Source organism: Megalobrama amblycephala, linkage group LG14 (assembly GCF_018812025.1).
Source record: "Megalobrama amblycephala isolate DHTTF-2021 linkage group LG14, ASM1881202v1, whole genome shotgun sequence".
Lineage (NCBI taxonomy): Eukaryota > Metazoa > Chordata > Actinopteri > Cypriniformes > Xenocyprididae > Megalobrama > Megalobrama amblycephala.
In genome coordinates, this window is record NC_063057.1 from 893,238 (window position 1) to 916,104 (window position 22,867).

Consider the following 22,867-nt stretch of genomic DNA (forward strand, 5'->3'; position numbering starts at 1 on the left):
AAAAAAGGGTTAGAAACTCAACTTTATTTCCTCCAGAAACAAGGCTTAATATCGGAACATATAAGAATGTTTAGATATTTGTACTGGAAAACAAGAAAACCTTTTTTTTTCTCAGCGTAGCAGTGATGTCAATAAATGTCCCATTCATGGTTAATGTGGACGTCACCGGGACCGATCAAACATGGTAGACGGGGGTACAACTCAATAAAGCTGCTCCAGAACCAGCCCGTTCCTTTATTTGTTGTCCCAATTTGTTTTGGGGCTGCTTCACCATGTCTTCTGGTTGGCCTCAGCAGGGCTGTTAACACACAGCACATTTTACACGCTGCCATTAAAAGCCGCACTCTTTAAATCCCAGGCTTATTTTTAGCTTGTCTCTGTTCTGGGAAGAAAAAAAATGGGGAAAGTGGTTTGAATGCAGACTGGAGTTCATCTCCTCCAACCGTCCCGCGCCAGCTTAAATAACGCCTGTAAAAGCTCTGACTGAATCATACAAATTTGAGACATTTGCTGTCTGAAAGCAGCATTTTGATTGAATGCTTTTCGCTTAACTTTTCTAATGCCTCTGAGAACATCACTTTGACGTCTGAGCGAAATATCCCGCTAACCCGACACAACGCCACGCCGATATTATTCCAGCATCTCTCCGTGGGAGGTCAATCAAAGCCGTTACGTTACACATGTAGAGCATTATAAACTTGAACGTTATGTGAGTGCTTTCTGTGTCGTAATGAAAAACAGAATTAAACTGAAATGAAAAACAATAAAGGCCATTGTGAATTTGGATTGTTGTATGTAATGAAGAGTCCTTGTGAAAAGATGGTCAAGGGAACAGTTAACATGAACTCTGTAGGCTTATATCGTAAGTCTCGTGAGAAAAGTCTCATGAGATCCTCTAGATTAAGAACAAATTGAAAGTTTGAATCCAGTAATATGCATGTGATTTTATTTTAAGAGGTCAGAAAACAATCTAGCATGTGCACTCGCTGCCCTTCTCCACTGACGGACGTGAACTCAGCAGGTAATGACACATTCATTTACAACACATTTTTGCTCATGTTTAGTGTTCATATTATTAAAATAATATATTAAGACAAATATATGTATGATGTAATGAAAGATATAATGGCTAAATATACAGTGCATTTTAAAAAAATCACTTTCTTAGAAGTTTTATTGTTTTATAACATTGAACCACAGTGAATAATCATAATAATCAGTGTTTGCATCTTAGGCAACAACTGCATCATTTCAGGCCACTGCAATTGTTCCTCATTCTTTGCATAACCATCTTAAGAAAACAGCTATTTTATAATGGTTTAGGTCACTTAGTTTTGTGTTGATCTGTGGTGAAAAATCCAAAAATAAGTTGATTGTAATTCATGCTGTAAAACAACAAAACATGAAATAGGAGGTGAACACTTTTATAGGCCTGTATTTTAGAGCTGATTTGTAGTCTTTCAACCTTGAGGCTGAGCTGGAGTCAGTTACGCTATTATTTACAGAGGAAATTAAATAAAATAGCAGTTGTTTCCAGTAGTGCATTCAATTGATCAGTCTACGAATAAGACAAACTGAAATTATAACCCAGCTCTGCTGTGAGCTGGACCATTTTAGAAAATATATATACAGTGGGTACGGAAAGTATTCAGACCCCCTTAAATTTTTCACTCTTTGTTATATTGCAGCCATTTGCTAAAATCATTTAAGTTCATTTTTTTCCTCATTAATGTACACACAGCACCCCATATTGACAGAAAAACACAGAATTGTTGATATTTTTGCAGATTTATTAAAAAAGAAAAACTGAAATATCACATGGTCCTAAGTATTCAGACCCTTTGCTCAGTATTTAGTAGAAGCACCCTTTTGATCTAATACAGCCATGAGTCTTTTTGGGAAAGATGCAACAAGTTGTCCACACCTGGATTTGGGGATCCTCTGCCATTCCTCCTTGCAGATCCTCTCCAGTTCTGTCAGGTTGAATGGTAAACGTTGGTGGACAGCCATTTTTAGGTCTCTCCAGAGATGCTCAATTGGGTTTAAGTCAGGGCTCTGGCTGGGCCATTCAAGAACAGTCACGGAGTTGTTGTGAAGCCACTCCTTCATTATTTTAGCTGTGTGCTTAGGGTCATTGTCTTGTTGGAAGGTAAACCTTCGGCCCGTCTGAGGTCCTGAGCACTCTGGAGAAGGTTTTCATCCAGGATATCCCTGTACTTGGCCGCATTCATCTTTCCCTCAATTGCAACCAGTCGTCCTGTCCCTGCAGCTGAAAAACACCCCCACAGCATGATGCTGCCACCACCATGCTTCACTGTTGGGACTGTATTGGACAGGTGATGAGCAGTGCCTGGTTTTCTCCACACATACCGCTTAGAATTAAGGCCAAAAAGTTCTATCTTGGTCTCATCAGACCACAGAATCTTATTTCTCACCATCTTGGCAAACTCCATGCGGGCTTTCATGTGTCTTGCACTGAGGAGAGGCTTCCGTCGGGCCACTCTGCCATAAAGCCCCGACTGGTGGAGGGCTGCAGTGATGGTTGACTTTCTACAGCTTTCTCCCATCTCCCGACTGCATCTCTGGAGCTCAGCCACAGTGATCTTTGGGTTCTTCTTTACCTCTCTCACCAAGGCTCTTCTCCCCCGATAGCTCAGTTTGGCCGGACGGCCAGCTCTAGGAAGGGTTCTGGTCGACCCAAACGTCTTCCATTTAAGGATTATGGAGGCCACTGTGCTCTTAGGAACCTTAAGTGCAGCAGAAATGTTTTTGTAACCTTGGCCAGATCTGTGCCTTGCCACAATTCTGTCTCTGAGCTCTTCAGGCAGTTCCTTTGACCTCATGATTCTCATTTGCTCTGACATGCACTGTGAGCTGTAAGGTCTTATATAGACAGGTGTGTGGCTTTCCTAATCAAGTCCAATCAGTATAATCAAATCACAGCTGGACTCAAATGAAGGTGTAGAACCATCTCAAGGATGATCAGAAGAAACGGACAGCACCTGAGTTAAATATATGAGTGTCACAGCAAAGGGTCTGAATACTTAGGACCATGTGATATTTCAGTTTTTCCTTTTTTAATAAATCTGCAAAAATGTCAACAATTCTGTGTTTTTCTGTCAATATGGGGTGCTGTTTGTACATTAATGAGGAAAAAAATGAACTTAAATGATTTTAGCAAATGGCTGCAATATAACAAAGAGTGAAAAATTTAAGGGGGTCTGAATACTTTCCGTACCCACTGTATGTGTATATATATATATATATATATATATATATATATATATATATATATATATATATATATATATATATATATATATATATATATATATATATATATATTACACAGTATATGTGCAGTTGTTTACATTCTTGTTGTCCAAGTCGCTGCTAGTCGCAGTGTCCAAAACGATTAAAAAAGAACAGCGAAGTGATATTAGTAGACAGATGTCCATTTTGGCACTCCAGCTGTTTGAGGATGCTTGGTCACTATAACTTTAGAACAGGCGTCAGTATGTTTCTACAGATTTCTCATTTCTAAGAAATATTATCTTGAATCAGAAAAGCCAGGGGACAAGGAGCACGGGAGCCCCTTTGAAACCGTGAGAAGTTTTGGCCGCCCGCTGCTCTAGAAATTGAGAGGAAAGGATTACGAGATTAGTACTAACAGGATGCAGTAAATTCTCATTATGCTATTTGGAGAGAAAAGGGCAGAAAATGTCAGACAGCTCTTGAGTAGTCAAGAGAGAATACCAAATATTTACACACACGCACACGCCAACACACACACAAACACTGTTGGACAGGCAAGCGTAGAATATGTCAGGCCATTCTGGAGGGGCTGCGGCATGGGGAACCGTGCTGCCATTTTTTTTTTTTTTTTTTGGGAAAGTGTACGTGAAAGCTGCAGTGTTGGAGTTTGGGTCTTCAATTGCAAGACAGGGAAACTCGTCTGGATTTGGCCTGGGAAAGAAGTTAAGTATTAGTCCACTTTAAAAATGTAAATGCTGTACCTGCATAATGCAAGAAAATAACGTATAAAATGCTCTTTTATTTCAGAATGGGAAGCTAAAATCATGATGCTTTTCAGTCTCTATGGATGCATTGATGATGTTACCAACTCCTGTCCTGCTGGTATTGTTATTGTCATTCAGTTATTTTTCATGTGATTATATGGAACTTTTACTTTTGTTAGGAATTGAAGGGACTACACTAAATTAACTGCCTGCCCACTCCTTAAATTCTTTCACTCTCCACAAAGACATTTTAAAACAATTTACAGCCACAGAGAGTCGCAACAAGGAAGTTAGTAGCGGCAGTTGAGGATCTCTTTCACCACACCGAGGATGGTATTGTCATTAAAACGGTACTTGAGCCTGCCTCCTGAAACTGAAACATCTCACAGGTGGATCTTCAAGTACTCTAAACTCTCGCTTTTAATTCTTTTGTCAGGAAACTCATTGAGTCTACAGTCACTATGAGTCTCAGGCACAGCTTAAGAGGGTTCATTAAAGGATTAGTTCACTTTCAAATTAAAATTCCCTGATAATTTACTCACCCCCATGTCATCCAAGATGTTCATGTCTTTCTTTCTTCAGGCGAAAAGAAATGAAGGTTTTTGATGAAAACATTCCAGGATTTTTCTCCATATAGTGGACTTCAATGGGCACCAAACGGTTGAAGGTCAAAATTACAGTTTCAGTGAAGCTTCAAAACTTTCTACACGATCCCAGACGAGGAATAAGAGTCTTATCTAGAGAAACCATTGCTCATTTTCTAAAAAAGAAAACAAAATTTTTGTTTTGTTTAGTTTTAACAATAAATGCTCATCTTGAACTAGCTCTCTTCTTCTTCTTCTCTATTCGAAAAGGTCAAAGTTTGAGCTAATTGTTATATACTTGCTGTAGTATATTGTATATGACAATTTAGTTCAAATTTTGACCTGTGGAGGGCAGTAATACACTTAGCAGTGTCTACACGGCTGGAATTCTAATAGAGAAGAAGAAGAGAGCTAGTTAAAGATGAGCATTTATGGTTAAAGTGTATAAATTTATTTATTTTTTTTTAGAAAATGAGTGATGGTTTCTGTAGATAAGACTCTTATTCCTCATCTGGGATCGCTGTAAACTGACCTTCAACTGTTTGGGCTCCAGTGAAGTCCACTATATGGAGAAAAATCCTGGAATGTTTTCCTTAATTTCTTTTCGACTGAAGAAAGAAAGACATGAACATCTTAGATGACATGGGGGTGAGTAAATGATCAGGAAATTTTAATTTGAAAGTGAACTAATCCTTTAAGGCTAATCAGCTGTTCTTGAAGCCATTGCAGCTGCATACTTCCTTGAAACACGCCTTGCGCATGCCCAGCAGGCTACTGCATTCAATGACTTGATAGATATACCATAATCCTTGTAAAATGATATGTGATGGAAAGTTTTCCGAATTTCGTGCTCCAAACGAAATCAAGAAAATGTCAAAAAATAGCCGTTTCGTAAATCACCTCCTCCCCGAAAAAACGAATGTGATGGCTGACTCACTGGAGAGAATTTACAGTAGGAAACATCAGGGAAACTAATATCTGGCTGTCAAACAGATTTAACATTCAAAAACAAAACATCAATTGTCCTCTGAAAACGACTTCCTTCCTGGATCCCTATTTTATTCAGAACATGGACCAACTGAACGGTCGCTGACCGCTGGACTTTGGACACAACCGGCCTTCGGAGTACTAAGGCTTTTACCAGAACTCCAGCTGAAGTTGGTCTACAGAAAGTTCCCCGGTGTGTGTCCTACCATGTAAGGTACGGTAGACGTACTATATTTGCAGTCTCTTTCATTTTTCAGGCTGAACAGAAATACCAGACAGCAAAAACTTCAGCGCTGAAGGACGTCAACACAAACGCCGATCAGCTACACGGCCTTCGGGAAATGGCAGTCATGGTAGCAAAGTTTTACGGTGACCACACAGACTGCGAAAGCACACTGAATCAAATATATACAGACGGCGAGCAGGAGAGAGCCGTAGAGGGGGGCGTGCATATATTTTGCTCACATTGCTGAATGGATTTATTTCCTTGGCCTGACTTCTATGATTCAGCAGACAGAAATGTGGCATTTCAACAGCTACACACATACACCTTTTCATATTAACCTGCTGGTAAAGACATTGGAGCGTTAGAAGTGCTCTTAATGTTTTCTATGAACTGCTTCCAGAGGGTAAAATAATCATGCCATCACATGTTCACATTAAAGTGCACTTAAAGAAGTAGAGCAAAACCAGATTTGCCTTAGTGAGCTCAAAGAGGTCTATGATGGAGTGTTATCCTTTAGCATTCCCATTTATCTCAAAGGCAATTGCTCGTCTGGCCCGAGACCCTTTGGAAAATGGACCATCTTTGCTCGTGGATGCTCAGTTCTTCAGGCATGAAGATGATGATCGTTTCAGACTGGACTCGCTCCTGTTCACGTGTGGCGAGAGTCATCGTTTGAAGACATTACGATGAGTTTATACCAGTCCAGTCAATCTCATCAGTCTTATTCCAGTGTGAAGGAGAATATAGCCCTACTCTGTGGTGGTAACGGTTTCTTAACTGTTGGGGAAACGCTTCATCAATGCTGCAGCAATTAAAGTTCTTCCATATGGAAAGGCTGTTTAGCTAATTAAATAAGCTGAGTGAGTGAGTGCTTGAGTGCATCAAGGTTTATATGACCTCTTGGCTTCTGAGCTGGAGAAGTCTTTCTGCAATGCAGCCAACGACAACCAGTCGGGTTTTGACTTAAATGACAACACAAACCCAAGCAAGAACAACACTCGCTGGGTCAGCGACTGCTAGGAAAACAACTGACTCCGTGCAACCAATTTTTCAGTTCCTCAAGGGATGATGGGATATAGGAGAAGGGTCTGAAAGCCAGAGTCGCAGCAGGAAACAGAACCTGTGGCTCTCATTAGGATACTTTCCCGGGCTCTCAACGCACTGCCGTGTCCATGTCTCCTCATTACTATCTTCTCACTCACTCGTTCAAGCTCCTCATGCATTTGCTGACATTTTATTACAGGTCATTCTCACTGCACCCAGTCAGGAAAGCATGTTGTTTGAGAATCATTTGTGTATAATATAGAGTAAATATTCAGCTTCAGCTAATGGCATGAACAGCCTTTACACACTCGAGTGCGTCTGCAACGTTCTAATTCAAATAACGGAATGCAAGTTTCAAGAATGTTCTAAAGCTGCAAATAAGCATGTGGCTTTTTCTCTCCCTCTGTCTCAAGCTACGTCCGTATTAATCGACATACGTTTTCCTTTGAAAATGCTCTTGTTTTCCATAAGCTGCTTGTCCAAACATATGAAAAGCCTTAACACTCTGGCCCTCTTCGGTCATTTTTGACCGAAAAATGTTATATTTTGGAATGAGATTTTGCATTAGCAATATGAACACACAAAAAAATCAAGGACATGATTCGGACATGTTAAAGGGTCGTAAAAAAAATAGTCACACTTACCTTCTTTTCGGGTCAAAAATGACCGACATAGGAAATGAATGGGAAATACGAAAAAATACGAAAACTCAAGTAAAATGCCAAGAGCACAAAATAGACAAAAAAATGGTACAAAACAGAAACACACACTCACTTACACACATTCACAGACAAACACACACACACAACACACCATTATACACACACAAATGAACCAGTGTGGCTGTAACAATATGGTAAAATTGAGCCAAAACTCAAATAAGAGGATGAAATCTGATCAGATAAGCTGTTATAAAACACACCTGTTCATTTTTGTTTTATTTTTTATTGAATTTTGATGTTATGTGTGACAGAATGTTCTCCTCTGTGTTCAGGTTTGACTGTAGTAAAATTAATGCAAAAACTGACACTTCAAATCAACATTTCAAAAAATAAAAGTAAATAAAAAAATCTAAACCTTGACAAAAGGTAGTCTTTGAGAATGTCTAAGCATAAATCCAAATGCAAAACTTAACAAAAATAAGTGTTTGTGTCTAAAAACCACTAGAGAATTCATAAGCCACTTTATATAGAGCAATCTAGTGGTTACGACATGGCATTGCATACGTTTTTCTTTTTTTACTTCCACCAAAAGGCACTAATCTACCTTCAAAAAAATGGATTTTAAATGCCTTGTCTCTATTTTAACATGGAATACTGCTTTAATTGAAAAATAATTAAAAAATATATTAGAATTTTTTTTATTATTATTTTCAATGGGGAAAAATAGCTAATAAAAATTGTATAAATATTGTATAGTATTATAAAATACCCTCAACATTTTATATGATAATCAAAAAATATTATTGAACAAAAATATATTAAATTAGCTTTCCTGAAAAACAAAAAAAGTTACTTTTCAAGGCTTCGGTCACTTTTGACCGTAAAGAAGGCAAGTAAATCATCTTACTGCGCATGCATAAACCGTAATAAAAGGTCAATTTGCAGGAATTTAATCTAAAGATTGTACTGTGAAAGTGAATAACACATAGCTGGCACATGCCGGTATGACCATAGATAGCTATGGGTACAATAGAGTCAATGGGTTTTTTCAATGTGTTTATGGTTAAATGGCTGAAATGAGGTCCGTGGTGAACACAAGCTCGAGATACTTTCACGTTTTATTTCTATGACATAAAATACATCAGTATTATTAACATACCTGTGATTTATTTAAGCTGTTACCTGTCTTGAAAATGACAGTTCTTAACAAGTGGGCACAGATAAGCTCAGTCCACTTTTACAGCGTATAACTGCGCTCTTACAAACTGTTCTAATTCAGACTTTCAGGGAATATGTTTGTAGATAAAACTTGTCGGAAGGTGACGTTGAAATTGTGATGGACAAAACATGTGAGTATCATAAACTTTTGTTGATCACAGAGCTTATTTTTTTGCGATAATCCAGAAGCCTATGGGAAAATCCTGTTGGGTTTTTGTAGGGAACCAGCGTGATGCTAACATCCGAAGTGACGTCATAGTTCCACCACTCCATATGCGTCACATGACATGTAGTCTCGCCATGAGTGAAACCACGCTTATGCACAATATAATGGCTTTTTCTTCAGCTTGAGTCATCTTATGTGAGTATTTTTACAAATATTGGTCAAAAATACAATGAATTTCTTTAATATGTAAAACTTCAATGGGAGGAAGAAAATGACTAAGTGCACCTTTTCAATGTATGGGTCAACTACAGGCGAGTTTGCATGTTGAATCAAGATTTGCGGTCAGACCTGTCTCCTGTCATTTATCGATCTGCAGTGGTTGGCAACTTCGTTTCACCCCTGTGAGTATATAGTTACAACACCCTAAACTGCAGCCATTATGGGTCGAGGACTTGTTGAACAATGAATCATATTTTCCATGGTGAGGACCCGTCTGCTGTTCTGACCACAGGGATTGTGGATGAAGTTTGAACCTCCTTCATCAGGTATCCAGCAGCACTGTTCTCATCAGGAGGGTGTTAATCTTTAACGGCGCTGGAGACAACCACCATAGAGACGTCTGTCGGGTCCTAACAGGATTCTCCGTCTTCTCTTTTATTGTGTGCACAAGTAAATCAGACCTTTCCTGAGGAACTAAACTAGGTAGAGTTCACATCTACAAAAGCTATTGGATCATGCACATATTTTCTGAATTGAATGAATGTAAAACAAACTGCTATTTTTTTATATTTTGAATTGAAGGTGGTGAAATGCTATTGTGCAACACAACTGCCATGTCACTCTACTGATCCGGAAGTAAGGATACACCTGCTCTGTCCCAGCATTCCTTGAACTCCACTCAACCATATACTGGTCACATTGAATGGTATGAGCCTTGGTTGGTATAACCCTTAAGGGGGAATTTATTAATTACAATCAGCTGGATGTAAATTCACTTCAGTCAGAACTACAGCTTGCAAGCCAGAGACTATTGGAGTACGTTTTACAAGAAAATACTATTTCAGGCTTTATACAGTGGTGGCCAAAAGTGATGTCTGGAGGGGATATTGGTTTTTTATGACCCTACAAGTTCGATCAAATGATCAATATATGAAGAAAATATTTTATATTGCATATATATATATGCAATATAAAATTGCATGGTTAAGGAATCTATCTGTCAAAATTATTTGGCAAACTATGCAAAAAATACATAGAAAAAAAACAAAGTTGACAGGAAAAAGCATGCATTGACAACAACAGTTATTTATATTTCACTGGTTCTTTTTTTGCATGCATTCTTAATTTCTTCAAAAATTAAGTCAGAATAATTAATTATAAAGTAATAATTAAGTGCATGTTTCATTGCGTTATCACAAATAAAGCAATTGACTCCAAGCACAACTATGCAATATGATTACTAAATCAAATAATATTTAAATAAACTGTGAAGATGTCCATTTTCCATCACTTTAGGCCACTATACTGTACTTCGAAATTTCACGTTTAATTAATTATTACTTAACATTTTTTATAATTATTTGTGAAATTTACTCACAATTTCTGAGTAAAAAAATGGTTTCAAAGTAAATCCTAAACCGATTTATTTTCAGTGCAGGTTTGCTTTGGACAATATCCACGGTGTAGTAAACTGACCCCGTTCACTTAAGCAGAGAAAATCCATATTTGTCAGAAGTGTGAAAAATTGACATCTATGTGCATAAATGTTGTCTTAACTTTCCCCGCCACAAACACAGTTATTACTGAATAAAACCAGCTTTCACGTTTACCACTGTATATACAACATCAATATAAGGTCGAACCCTAACAAGCTACATTAACAAATACAAAGAGGGCTATTAATCGCCCACGACTCTGCTCTCTGGAGCTCTGTGGGACGCAGACACCGCCCCTGGTTAACCAAACTTTCCACCGGCCACACTGGCTGAACCGCAGGGCTAGAGGACGGCAGCCGCTGTAGTGCACCCATGATGCTGTGCGTAAAACTGTCCGACTGAGTTTAACTCTCCTGAAAGGCTCTTCTTCACCCTTAGATGGCCATGGAGACTATTGCTGTCTTAATTGAAACGTGTTTGATCAAATAAATCGGTATGTAAAACACCCCATTGATCTGCAATATTTTTGTACTTTTGTCTTGCTTTCAAGCACATACATCTAAACATTCTTAAATCAAGATACAGTTACTTGAGATGCAAAATGACAAGATATTAAGTCTTAAAATATGATTATATGCGTATTGACCAGTAAAGTTAAGTTCCCTTTGAGTTAAGTTAAGTTATGGCAGTAATATTTCTTGTTTTATGCATTAACACACTTAATTTTGAAACATTTTTCAGAAAACAAAACTTTATGTAGTCGTTTTGCTTCTTGAGTAAATGTATCTCGTTTTAAGAATGTTTCGATATTTGTACTGGAAAACGACAAAAATATTTTTTTGAAGTCTAAGTAGGAAAAACTACTGTCAGGAAAACTGACTTTCATTGTATGGACAAAATTCTCAAAATATCTTTCGTAGTCGTACAGGTTTGAAAAGACATGATGCTGTGAGTAAACAGACTTTTGGACAATGCTGAACAATGTACAAATCTTTAATCATATCATGCAAATCACATGACATTTATATCTAATGGGACCGTCTGACTGAACTTGTTGCAATTCTTGTTTGCAGCCTCTCTCTCTCTCTCTCTCTCTCTCTCTCCTCATTGGAGTGATTTCACTGCTCTGGCATGGTTTACCCTCTCCATAAGGGCCCACACAGTCACAGCCTATGACACTTTTACACTCTCATTGGCCAAAAAGAACAAGACACAGTACTACACTAAGCTTTCCTTATTGGGGGAGGTGGCAGCGTAAAAAAAAAAGAAGAGCGTAGACTTTTTTAATTGAAAAGTAAGTGCTTTTTTCTAAGGTGGACAAGCGTTCCGAGGACATTTATTTGACATGTCACGTCATGCGGTTTGATGCCAAGTCCTGCAGAAGTCTCTGTTTGAACTCGCTGCCGTTTCCACACTGCGCTTATTCATTTGTGAAATAATTGCTGCGACCTTCAAGGGTTTTCTTTGGCCCACCTGGAAATATGTATTTTTTTCACCCAATCTTGGTTCTAATTAACAAGCCTATAAGGGCTTTTTTTTTGCAGGACATACTTATTTTAATAGAGTTCTGTCGTAATGGCTCAGTGTGAGGTTTCCTGATGTGTCCTGTGTGTGTTTTGATGACAAGTTTATATGTTTCGAGCCATCACAGAACGCTCCCTTGGATATTTTGCTCTCTTTCACCCCCCTAAAATAAAGATGAATATGTTATCCGTGATTTCTATTTTTGGTGCTGAAAAAATAACTACACAAAAGGCTATTTACAGTACACACAGTATTTGGTTTAAGTTTGTTTAGACTCTGTGTGCTCCCAGCCAAAGTGCAGAGTACACTAATGCATTACTGTGGCAGACAGATGCATGTGTTCAGCTTACTGGCTCTGTTTATTTACCCCTCAGCTGTTTGAAATGGACAGGATTCAGCACGGAGGGGCTGCAGAAGGGTGAATCTCACCTGAATCAAAACTTGTCCAGTCATACTTTACCCCACAGTCGAAAGAAAAGGGGAAAAAAAAAAGATTAAATTGCAATTTGCATAAGAAAAATGGAAGAATGAAGCCTGTAAAAACAACCCAAATTGGGTTGAAAATGGACAAACCCAGCAATTGGGTTATTTTTAACCCATCAGTTGGGTTAATTGTTTGCCCAACCTACTGGGCAGTTTTATTTAACCCAAATGGCTGGCTTAAAATGAACACAATTTTCATTTTAAGTGAGCAATACAGTAATTTTTAAACAATAGTTGGGTTAAATAAAACTGCCCAGCAGGTTTGTCCATTTTCAGCCCAATTTGGGTTGTTTTTAACCCAGCATTTTTAGTATCTTATATCTTACTGTACACTCTAAAAAATGTTTGGTTAAAAACAACCCAAGTTGGGTTGAAAATGGACAAACCCAGCAATTGGGTTGTTTTAACCCAGTGGTTGGGTTAAATGTTTGCCCAACCTGCTGGGTAGTTTTATTTAACTACTGATTAAAAATTACTATTATAGCTGGCTTAAAATGAATCCAAAATAGGTGAGAAATTAAAAATCAGACACATAATTACTAGAGGCAACAATAATAATCAAAAGGTGTACATTTATTAATAAGCAATTTAATAAATGTTTATTGTTTATTATTCATTATCTTATTAATAAATGCTCATTTATTAAACATATTAATAAATGTTAATTTCCAGCATATTTTGGGTTCATTTTAAGCAAGCAATACAGTAATTTTTATACAACAGTTGAGTTAAATAAAACTACCCAGCACGTTGGGCAAACATTTAACCCAACCACTGGGTTAAAACAACCCAATTGCTGGGTTTGTCCATTTTCAACCCAACTTGGGTTGTTTTTAACCCAGCATTTTTTAGAGTGTATATACCATGGATAAATAATTTCCAAATTAATTACATTTTCATCACATAGTTACTTTTTTGCATGACAGAAATAAGGATATTGAGGGAAAATGTGCTTAGTTGTCATCAAAATATTACAGTGCACACAAATCTTAATGGTCCTTAAAAAGGCTTCATTTTCTTTATAGGCACTATATATAACATCTAGTCTTTTCTATTGGATTTTAAGTGAAATATAATCTGGACATGTTCTTGACAGGTATCATGAGATTCACCCATTACCTCTGACCCAAAGAGTATGTATTGTGAGATCTGGCATGAACATCAGGATTCGATCAGAAGAAGCAATAGAGTAGACTCTGCAGATAGATTATCCGTTATGCGCTCGACCCATGATTCCCATAAACCTGAGCCCAGTTACAGCAGACTGCCGTCTCAGAGCTAGAGGAATGGGTTTGGATTGCCAGTAGACGTGAATGTAAAAACGACTGAATTGGAGGTCATATAATGTGAGCTTTGTCCATTAAACCCTGGCCTCATAAATACTTCCATGTCCACACGTTATGAAAAACACTCAATGGAGTCTAGACAAAAGGCAATCAGTGCAGTTGGAGCCGCTGAGCTTCCCTGATCCGCGCTAATGGAATCTCCATAGTCACCGAAACTGCAGCGCTGCCACCCTTCATGAAGAACAGCTGTGCCCTGAAAACTGAAAAACCCACGTCTCTGCGATGCACTGACCCGTCAGTACTCAAGAATTGTTTTGTCTGAGACGGCAATGAGAAAAAGGACATTTGCATTGTCAAAAATGTTGTAATGATTCACACATGCTCATGTATGACTTGCTCTTATTTGTGAAATACTAAATATTTAGCAGAATATTCTTCTCACATGACAGTATCCACCATAGCTTTTTTCAGTGCAGAGACTTGATTGATATTTTTTACGAATGTTGCAAATAAACACAACTTGTCGAGATTGTAAATACACAAATTAGATTTGAGAGCTTTGGTGTAGGATAAGATTATCGCTCAATAACGACTCACATTTTCTTCTGTTCTTTCTCTCATCAGTGGTCGGTTGTATAAACTGCATAGACTAGTCTTAAAAGTTAGTCATCTATTTTTTTTCTTCAAGACTGGTTCTAACTTTTTAAAGTCTGTTACATAAAAAGGTAAATCGGTCTAATTTGAATTGGAAATGCAAGTTGGTCAAACTAGTTCTTAAGACAGTCTTAACATAGTGGCTAAGTTTATGTAACTGGCCTCATGTTTCTCTTAAAAACCCCCATTTTTCTGTTTTTATAGTTTTGAAAGGAATTTTAGGAGCCATATTTGAAACAAAATTGATACTTAAATGCCATGAGCCATGAAACAGTAAGCAAATTAAGCTTCTGGGGACAGTAAAGCTTGCAACGCCAAGATCGTGGGTTCGATTCCCAGGGAATGCATGAACTGATAAACTGTAAATCTTGAATGCAATGTTGCTTTGGATAAAGGTGTCTGCCAAATACATAAAGGGAAATGTGTGAATGATGTAGTGGGAATGTTTCCAGCATTAGCATTTGTGTGTGTGCGACTCTACTCAGGTGTATATTATGATGTCAGAGCAGGTGTGGCACTCTTATAGAGTTTGTCTCGGGGTGCATGCGGTGAGATACGGCTCATTTCCACAGCATTCATCAGTCATGCACATTCAGAGAGAGAAACGCCACAGAGGGTCTTTCAGTCATGTAGGGCATCTCGGGTGTGATGCAGTAAAGTAAACACGATGAAGAGTGTAAACATCTTTCAGCTGTAATTGCTGGTCTACCACTCAGACCTCACACAAGCACACACAAACACACACACGCTCAAATGCGCACGCTCGCATACAAACATGGACACAAATGTTCTGTGTGTGGTTTACGTGGCACATGCAGCATAATCCATTAACAGATACACATACACCTGCTGCCAGGTGCTGAGAGGGCAATACGTGGGTCTCTGTACCTGCTTGTGTGTGTGTGTGTGTGTGTGTGTGTGTGTGTGTGGCCAAACTCTGAACAGGTTGTGATTAAGCTGTCAGTGCTGATGAGTGCTGGGTTGAAAATCAGACTGAATTCCTTCTGTGTGAAAACCCACCAAGCCAAGCAGTTGCTAGGGTGTCATGGGTGGTTGCTAACGATGTAACTCATTAACAGTGATGTCATCGTCCAGCTCAATTCAGTTCATATACAATGTGTCAATGCATGCAGATCAATAATATTGTTGAATATAAAGTGTCCCCGACCAAGCAAGCCAGAGGAACCCAAACTCCATCAGGTGACAGAATGGAGAAAAAAACCTTGGGAGAAACCAGGCTCATTTTGGGGGTTCAGTTCTCCTCTGGATTGGAACATTCAAAATATTTAATCCAGTTCCATCTGGTTGAAGATCGGATTCATCACATTGGTATGGGATGGTTTGTTGGGAATCCACTGGCTGTCCTGTCAATGAGGCCTTCACAGGGGATGGTCGAGTTGACACAATCTCTGCTGATACTTCAGGGATGCGTTGTGGTCGTGTCTAGGCGCAGATCCTCCATCTGATCTGGACACTGCCCAGATTCGGCTCACTACGGTAAACCTCCGTGCCTTTCTGAATAAGGCATTCGGCTTCGGTCACATCCCTACTTGGACCAATGCTTTTGGGAAATGCACCCCTGAACAGCATAACAATGCCATTGACAACTATCAAGAGCCTTAGCTTCACAGCAGTGACTTTTTCACAAGTTCTGATAATGGGACGTTCTGGATGGAAGCAACTGTGGCAGTTTTACTGGACTGTGTAAAGTCTGCAGCAGAAGAGCAGCTTGATGAACGGGAAATACTTTAACTGTATCCAATCAAACACTTTGGCCAATCCAATTATGTAGTTACAGAGACAGCTCAGGTGCGGCTCTCGGCCCTGGTCTAAGCCGGAGAAAATAAACCAGCTCCTGCTTTGTGGTTTCCATGTGCGCACGAGGAAGAAGATTATGCTCCAAGTTGGAAAATGCAGGAAGATCACAAGAAAAACCCTCCATCAATAAACAGCAGCGGCAATCTAGAGATCAGGCCAAATAAACAATCAATGAACAATCAAAGAACGGATAACTTCACCAGAGCCATGATCCTTCTCAGACTCACCTGAAGCTTTTAGAAAACCAGGCCTCATATACGGTTTATGAAATAAAGCCACGTTCTCCGAGAGTTCTTCAAGGTTGTCCACGTCTAGTTCGGTAGAACTGCGTCAGAAATGGGTTTATGCACGAGATCAGATCTGGGCAATTTTCCAGAGGCAAGTGAAGACCTTGGCTAAAAGATTAAGTTTAAGCCTTTCCAGTTATCACAAATTATGTCCAGTCCTCCTGCTGAAACAGACTGACCTTGTCCAGATTTGTCAGTGAAAGCTTTATAAGCCACTGTTGATGCCTTCGGTTGATGGTAGATTGTGAAATCAAAATTGACGCTATTTGCTTTAGTAATACACTTACAGTTTTCTTTATAATCATGCACCAAAATGTACTAACCTCTGAAATGACTTTACTATTCAGCTGACATCAATTTAGAGGTTTCATACTAACAACAAGTGACTGGACATCACTAATTTTCAATGATCTCCAGCGATTTAAGTGTGAACGCAGCTTTATGCAGTATATGGGCTGTTGATTATTGTTAGTCTACATTGTTTAGGCTGTTGTTGCACAAAATGCAGCATTTCTTAAAATTAAGTGAGTTTATACTTAAGAAAAAATGGCGTGAGAAAAATAACATTAATTCAAAAGGAAAACAAGTTTTATTTTTCTGACCCCATTGGGAGATAATGTTATTGTTTTATCCATAATTTAATTCTATATTCAATACTTTGTCTCATGTCATTTTGCTTCTCAAGCAAATATATGATTTAAGAATGTTTAGACATTTCACTGAAAAACAAGACAAAAATACTTTTTTTTGCAGTGCAGACAGTCTCATCAGACTTCAAGAACTGCTCAAGTTTGAATCAGTGAATAGCCGATAAAGTCATAGTGCAATTAAAATATCTGCTTTAGTCATAAAATAATGGCCATATTCTTTGAAGTCATGACTCTGTTTAGAAAATGTAGGTTACTCTAAAGCACAAACATATTTGAGGGAACTGGAGAGGCTGTAATGATGTCTAGATGAGCTCCCTGGCAGGCGGGTTTGGGTAAACAGCTCTGTCTGGGCTGGGTGAGACTGAGCAGTGTTGCCCTCACTCAGCACTCGTTTAGCTAATTAAAGCAGTGCTCGTCTGCCAGCAGGACAAACAGTATCAGCCTGTACTGTGCAGGAAAGACTTCACACAGTGCTTGTGAACATGAGCAGATTCAGGATCGTTTCTAGGGAACACCAAGCCTTGATACAGAGTGTGTGCAGCAATATAGGATACATCCCAATTCACATGCAGAATCGTTCTAGTATTTGTTCACACTGAACATTCCAAAAAAAAAGCACATTTAACTGATAAAATTAAGTGTGAAATGTTGGATGACAAAAATAACTATAAAATTCATAGACTAGACGATAGAGTACATAGTGCAAAGTATAAGTGCATGTGTACAGTGTGTCATTTGGGACTAACTTAGGTGCTGGTTACATATTGTGCACCACAATTTAAGTCGCTAATCAAATGCTTGCTGACTTTCTGCACTTGGTGTTCATTCATTGACACTTCTCTATTATTCTGGCACAAGTGGAGCCTGCTTTTTACTGATGCAGAAAGCTTTACCCGTGCATATTTTGGCGCTCGCCTCAAATTCAGTGAGTGCAACTTTGATGCGCATCATCTCATTTTATTACGTCATCACAACAAAAGATGTGATAGGCTACTCATCACAGAACACGCAGGTAAAAAGGCATGCACGTTTTTAAATTATAACAGGTAAATGTACATTATCTCAGCAAAAATGTCAATCGCAAATTAATATTTTTTGTCACAAATATTTTAGGCCGTTTTAGGCGCAATCTGGAGCCTACTGAAAATGAAAATCACTTTTTGCAGTTCAGAGAATATCAGGAGTCTTAAGGGGGCATCAGAAGTGTGTAGGTGTCATTAGAAGTGTGCAGGGGACAATATGAGGATGTGCTGTAGGGTGTATCAGGATTCTGAAATACAGGTGCTGGTCATATAATTAGAATATCGTGAAAAAGTTAATTTTTTTATTGTAAATTATTTTTAAAAATGAAACTTTCATATATTCTAGATTCCCTACATGTAAAGTGAAACATTTCAAAAGTTTTTTTTTTTAAGTTTTGATGATTAGAGCGTACAGCTAATGAAAGTCCAAAATACAGTATCCCAAAATATTAGAATATTTCCTAAGATCAATCAAAAAATGGATTTTCAAAACAGAAAAGTTCAAGTTCTTTAAAGTATGTTCATTTGTACACTCAATACTTGGTCGGCAGCACATATTACAGCAAATGACTTGCTCCTAGCACAAATTACAGCATCAGTGAAGTGTGGCATGGAAGTGATCAGCCTGTGGCACTGCTGAGGCACTGTTGAGCCTTCAGATCATCTGTATATTGTTGGATCGACTGTTTCTCATCTTTCTCTTGAAAATATCCCATAGATTCAGGGGTCAGGCATGTTGGCTGGCCAATAAAACACAGTAATATTATGGTCAGCAAACCACTTGAAAGTGGTTTTTGCACTGCGGGCAGGTGCTAAAGTCCAGCTGGAAAAGGAAATCAGCATCTCCATAAAGCTTGTCAGCAGATGGAAGCATAAAGTGCTCCAAAATCTCCTGGAAGATGGCTGCATTGACTTTGCACTTGATAAAACACAATGGACCAACACCAGCAGACGTCACAGCCCAACAAATCATTACTAACTTCAGAAAATTCCCACTAGACTTCAAGCAACTTGGATTCTGTGCCTCTCCAGTCTTCCTTCAGACTCTGGGACCATGATTTCAACATGAAATGCAAAATTTACTTTTATCTGAAAAGAGGACTTTCGACCACTGTTCACTGTCCAGTTCTTTTTCTCCTTAGCCCAGGTAAGATGATTCTGACGTTGTTTCTGTTTCAGAAGTGGCTTGGTAGTCCTTTTCCTGAAGATGTCTGAGTGTGGTGGCTCTTGATGCGCTGACTCCAGCTTCATTTGACTCATTGTGAAGCTCTCCCAAGTGTTTGAATCGGCCTTCCTGGACAGTATTCTCAAGCTTGTGGTCATCCCTGTTGCTTGTGCACCTTTGCCTGCCCAATTTCTTCCTTCTAGTCAACTTTGCATTTAATATGCTTTGATACATCACACATTGCCAAGTCAGCAGTCTTCCCCATTAGTGTGGTTTCAAAGAACAAGAGATACCCAGAATTTATACTGTAGGGATGGTCATTTAATGAAACTCAAATGTAAATATTCTAATATTTTGAGATACTGGATTTTGGACTTTCATTAGCTGTACGCTCTAATCAACAAATTAAAAAAAAAAAACTTTTTACTTTACATGTAGGGAATCTAGTATAAATGAAAGTTTCATTTTTTAAAATAATTTACAATAAAAAAATGAACTTTTTCACGATATTCTAATTATATGACCAGCACCTGTAGATTTCAGAAATGTGTGGAGCTCATCTGGAGCGTGTAGGGAATTTATAGCTTTTGAACAGATGTTTAGGGTAAGGCTGACCATTCTGATGCTTTTCAATTGGAAATTCTTGTATCGCAGCATGTTTAAAACTTCAAGAGAAAGTCTCACAAGTATAGGCTTTCAGTTTCAACATGTGCAAAGACTGAACCCAGCAGCAGGAAAACGTCAGGTTAAAGGCTGTGAAGGTGTGTAATCTCTCTGCTGATCTCTCACCGAGGGAAAAGCGTTGTGCCCTTTCCCCGTTATCTGTCACTGGCAAAGATTCTTTCATTTCCTCTCAAAGTCTCCATTTACACACCAGCAGGAAAAAATAAATCTTTCAGAAAGTGCATACACTTTTAAAATGCTAACATTTATTTCTAAAAGTTATAATATATCCTCAAATGTATGTAGCTAGTCCAAAAACATCAGAAAAAATCTAATTATTTCAGTGTTCCAAAAGAAATGTTCTCTGTGTTGCCAGGCGAAAAAGAAAAAGTTCTGCTGATTACAACAAAGCCTGTAGCTCTAAATGTCTGGAATGAACGCTTTTTTGCTAGTATTGCCAATAGCATTTCCTCAGTTAACAGCAGACCTGTATGCGCACACTTCAAACAATGATTTTCTTCTTCAGTACTTTTGTCTTGTTTCTCAATACAAAATCTAAACATTCTTTTCTTCTGGCAAAATTATATCCATTTTCAAAACATTCCCCAAAATGATTTGTTTTAGTAAATGCACCTTTAAAACAGTGCTGCTGTGTTATTAAGAACAATCAGAAGAGCGTTGGGGCGTGATATCTACAATAATTACACAACGTAATGATCTTTACGAATGCTGGGAAATGCTTGGCCTAACTCTGGGGATGATTGTCAGCACATCATCATACTGGGGTTGATTTTGGACAACACTCACAAAGAACAGCCTTCTATCACAGTTTGTGGCACTTTCACTGATTTAAGTGGGTATCTGGAGTCGAGCGAAACCAAAACAACGGTTGACGTCTCAATAATGTTGACTCAGAAAGTAACCCAAGCATGAGATAAATATACTAGCTGGATGAGTTCATTTTAATTTCTATGTAGACAAACTTAAAATTTACTAGGTGAGAGAAAAGCAGCATCATTGTCTCAAAGAGAAAAACCGAATTATAGGATAAAGATAATGCCTGAGAACTATAACCAAAGCAATCAAATTACTTTTGCTGGTTTACAGTAAATGGATATGGGAAAACAGTCATTTTCAGGCAAAGACGTGGGAACGAAACGCAGTCCAGAATCTGAGGCAACATCATTCAAAAGCCTGAAGTGTTGAAAGCTGGAAACGACAGTGGTTTGGACGTTTATTTGGGTTTATTTTAATAAGATAAAGCAATTTTAACTGTAGACGGATTGTCTGCTGTGAATATCACTGCACAACCTTTAGGTGTTTTTGTGTACAAATTAATATTGCTCATATTAGTTGCTAAACCTTGGCATCTAACTCGTTTGTGCTAGACTGTAAAAAATATGGACAACATGTCTCCAATTCCTTCCACTGTAGAAAAAACGAAGCCAAAACATCCCAGAAACGGTCATTCGGAGCCCGAGTTTGTAGTGATGGAGGTGGAGCCGCAGTATCAAGGCCACGCCCACAATTAATCGCTAGCACAGCTGTCAATCATGACTTACACACCCCGTTTTTATAGCATCAAATAACTAACTAAATCCAAACTTACTGGGGAAACGAAACCAACACTTTATTATTTGAATTGTAATTGGATTTTTTAGTTTGGCTCGCATCCCGTTTGATTACATGGAGTGGGCGGGGTTTATGACCTATACCGCAGCCAGCCACTGGGTGGCAATCAAAATGCTTTGGCTTCACTTCTTTTTTTTAGGACGTTTGCAGCACACTTGGTACAAATTGTTGTACTACTATTTGTCTAAGCGATCGCCAAGCTGAGCTATTTCTACACTCTTAACCAACCCAAGTTGGGTTGAAAATGGACAAACCCAGCAATTGGGTTGTTTTAACCCAACTGACTTGGCTTGGGTCGGAAGGTGGCAACACTTATAATACCATAGAAACACTCTGGAAACCATCCACAATATTCTAGTATAATGGCAGTGAGTTTTGCATGGGCAAGAATCTCCTTCAGAGAATGTAAAACTCTAGTTTTTATTACCTCTAAGACCAGGAGCTTGCAAAATAAAAACAAGTCAAAGGTGAAATACGAGGACAGGTGAAGAAAAGTCAATCTGTGGCTAAAAAAGCAATAGTGATCACAATTGATGTAGTGAAACGCTGATACTCTAAAACGTAGGTGCTGGGCCATTTAGTGCTTTAAAAACAAATAAAGAACTGTAAAATCAATCCTTTTTGAGACTGGAAGCCAAAGCAGCATAGCCAAAGCTAGTGTAATATGCTTGCTCTGACTGGCTTTTGTTAATAACCTGGCCGCAGTTTTGCACAAGCTGCACTCTGTCTGTTTTTTTAGGCAGTTACATAAAAAGTGCATTACAGAAGTCAAAGTGAGAAAAGACAAAGGCATATGTCTGTTTTTTTCTTCTTTGCATATTGCATTAGGTCTGTTGCACAAGTTTCTCAACTAGAGAAAAGTTTTCTACTCTACTTGACTGTCAAAGACCAAACTAGAAAAAAAATTGTCCCTTTTATTTAGTATAGCTTGCAATGCTAAGGTCATGGGTTCAATTCCCATGGAATATTTGAGCATCTGAGGAAAAGTATAGATCCTTGTGGGACATTGCAATACATATATAAATCTACTATACTGTCAGCCAGCTGAAACTGACCAATTGAGTGTAATTCTAGGCCTCCTAAAAGACTCTGAAATATTCTCTGTAGTTTATAAATATGACA

The 22,867-nt window shown here is 38.4% G+C and overlaps 1 protein-coding gene across 3 annotated transcripts in view; it reads left to right on the top strand.

Moving 5' to 3' along the window:
- The first annotated feature begins 3,440 nt into the window (after positions 1-3,440).
- pthlha (parathyroid hormone-like hormone a) overlaps positions 3,441-22,867 on the top strand; it is a 56,339-nt gene continuing 36,912 nt past the window's right edge. Inside the window, exons 1-6 of one of the 3 annotated variants that reach the window (XM_048156308.1) lie at positions 3,441-3,977; positions 4,063-4,137; positions 5,670-9,101; positions 9,218-9,307; positions 9,418-9,608; positions 9,708-9,831. The gene's annotated coding sequence lies outside the window, so the exon portion shown is untranslated. Of the gene's footprint in view, positions 4,138-5,669; positions 9,102-9,217; positions 9,308-9,392; positions 9,609-9,707; positions 9,832-22,867 lie in introns of all 3 variants that reach the window. The other 2 variants (XM_048156307.1, XM_048156306.1) reach the window with 2 other exon arrangements.